General features: G+C 29.3%; 1 non-coding gene across 1 annotated transcript; it reads right to left on the reverse strand.

The window, feature by feature from the left end:
- Nucleotides 1–1,206: 1,206 nt before the first annotated feature.
- Nucleotides 1,207–1,294, reverse strand: TRNAS-GCU (transfer RNA serine (anticodon GCU)). Its single transcript has one exon. It is a non-coding gene; the product is annotated as a tRNA-Ser (tRNA).
- Nucleotides 1,295–2,784: the final 1,490 nt, after the last annotated feature.

A 2,784-nucleotide genomic window follows, 5' to 3' on the forward strand; every position in this document is an offset into this window, starting at 1 on the left:
AAATAACTATGGAATAGATTAGATTCTTGCTAGGATTTTGGCACGTATGGATAGAGAATTAAACCGAATTTATTGATCATTACATATAATTCAATTAAGATATTGTATGAAAGTATGATTTCTTCTATTCTCTTGTAAGAATTGAAGGCTTTTTGATTGGGTGAGTTCAAAGAAGTATTGTTTAGTCTGCCTTATTTTCCTTTCTTCATTTTTTTCCTTATATCAAAAAACATATTAATAACTCAATCAAAATTATCTCCAAGAACAAAATTTTGTTATGCTTAATCTTAATATCTTTAATTTGATCTGTATCTGTTTGAATTCTGCCCTTTTTTCGAGTAGTTTTTTATTCGCCAAATTGCCCGAGGCCTATGCTTTTTTGAATCCAATCGTAGATTTTATGCCAGTAATACCTGTTCTCTTTTTTCTCTTAGCCTTTGTTTGGCAAGCTGCTGTAAGTTTTCGATGAGATCCTTAATACTGTCCTAGAAAAATTCATGATTTATTCAAGAAAAAAAAATTGTAACAATTGAAAAGATTAGATAAGTCTTACACTATGAACACTATGAACGAACCGAACCCTCAATTCAAAGATTGAAATTCTTGGATAGCCATGATAAAGCTGGATCATCCCATTTCCTCATTCTGACCCTTTTTCGCCGAAGAACCCTATTTGGATTAAAGTCCGCCACAATATATAATTGTTGGTATAAAAGAATTTTTTTTTGTAATGAAAAACTCAACTCTTATTATAAATGAATTTCTGAAAATTCTTTTCGATTTCTAGAAATTCTAGAAATCACTTTATTTCTTGGTGTCAAAATAGGCTATGTAGTATAAAAACGAGGAATCTATTTTCGTATAAAAATAGAAAAATAAAAATTGCGTATAATTGCGTATATATATAAATAGAAAAATAAAAATTGCGTATAATTGCGTATATAAATAGAAAAATAAAAACGAAGAATCCATTCTCTTCTTTTTACAAAAAAATTCTATGGGAGGTTGTACAATGCGTAATCTTAAATTCGTTGTTTACACCGCAACGATATTCTTTGTTTCTCTCTTCATCTTCGGACTCCTATCTAATGATCCGGGACGTAATCCTGGTAATCCTGGACGGGAAGAATAAAAAAGGGAGAGTTCCTTGCTTCATTTTTATAAATGGTATTAGGATTTGATCTATTCCACTGTCAAAAACCGAAATGGAAAGAGAGGGATTCGAACCCTCGGTACGAATAACTCGCACAACGGATTAGCAATCCGACGCTTTAGTCCACTCAGCCATCTCTCCTAATTTAGAAAAGATAATTACTATGTTACAGTTACAGCACGCAAAAAGAAATGCTTGAAAAAAGCCCTCTTTCCTTTGTTATATAGACCTTTGTTATTTTGTTATATAGATTTTTATTTATTTATATTTTTATTTATTTATATTAATATATTAATTATATTAATTTTTATTTATTTATATTAATATTAGAGTATTATTAATCTTATTAGGGTATTATTAATCTATATATCTATAGATTCTTAATTTTATTATATAGAATATAAATATATACAACTTTTATCAGTAATTCCATTTCATTTTGATTTCGCTCAAAAGGGACTTTTTTATTTCCAATTTCCACGGACCGGCCGGGTACTGACCCGGCCGGGCTCATTTTTTTATTTTCAACTCAAATAAATAATTTTTTCTATGATTCTGCGATCTGACTTGTTGTAACAAAAAAATCTTGTTATTGGATTGAATCAACAATCAGAAGCAGAAGAAGTACTATTTCCGTTCCTATGATATAGAATCCAAATATCATTTCGATTCTTTCTTTTCTTCCTCTTTCTTTTTATTTACATTTATTTTACTAGAATAACTAGAATAAATAATAAAAAAAACTATGGATTTTTGCACAATCCATTTTTATGTTATGACTAAGTTCTCTTTGTCGAACCCTATCTATCAAAACTCCTATAACAAAGGAAAGAAGTTTTTATTTAGTTATTTTTATTTAGTTATTTAAATGAAATAACTACTCTTTTCCTAATTTTATCAAGTCTTCTGACAAAAGGCGGCAAGGCTCTAATTTTCAGGATTTTTTATCCCCCTATCTTGTGATCCTATCTTGATTACGCCCAATTCCCCTGTTCGACAAAGGGTCTCTTTATATACAATAATCGCATTGTAGCGGGTATAGTTTAGTGGTAAAAGTGTGATTCGTTCTATTAATCCCCTTAATAGTTAAGGGGTCCTTCGGTTTGATTCATATTCCGAGCAAAAACTTTATTTCTTAAAAGGATTTAATCCTTTACCTCTCAACGAAAGATTTGAGGAAGAATATACATTCTCGTGATTTGTATCCAAGGGCCAATTAAATTATATAATTATATGATTATATTCTAAATTGAAAAATTGGATTATGAAATTACGAAACATAATTTTTTTTTTTTTTTTGAATTGGATCAATACTTCCAGTTGAATAAGTATGAGGAAAAAATCCATGGATAAAGATAGAAAAGTGTATTTCTAATCGTAACTAAATCTTCAATTTTTTTTGATAGGATAGATTGAAGCAAAATAGCTATTAAACGATAACTTTGGTTTACTAGAGACATTTACATCTTGTTTTAGCTCGGTGGAAACAAAATGCTTTTCCTAAGGATTTTCTCAAATAGAAATAGAGAACGAAGTAACTAGAAAAATTGTTCTAATCCCACTCTTCTAGAAGGATCATCTAAAAAGCGAATTGTTTTGAATGCATTAAAGCTAACATAGATGTTATGGGC

Source organism: Durio zibethinus, unplaced genomic scaffold, assembly GCF_047325235.1.
Source record: "Durio zibethinus cultivar Kanyao isolate XHJ-2024 unplaced genomic scaffold, ASM4732523v1 HiC_scaffold_114, whole genome shotgun sequence".
Taxonomy (NCBI): domain Eukaryota; kingdom Viridiplantae; phylum Streptophyta; class Magnoliopsida; order Malvales; family Malvaceae; genus Durio; species Durio zibethinus.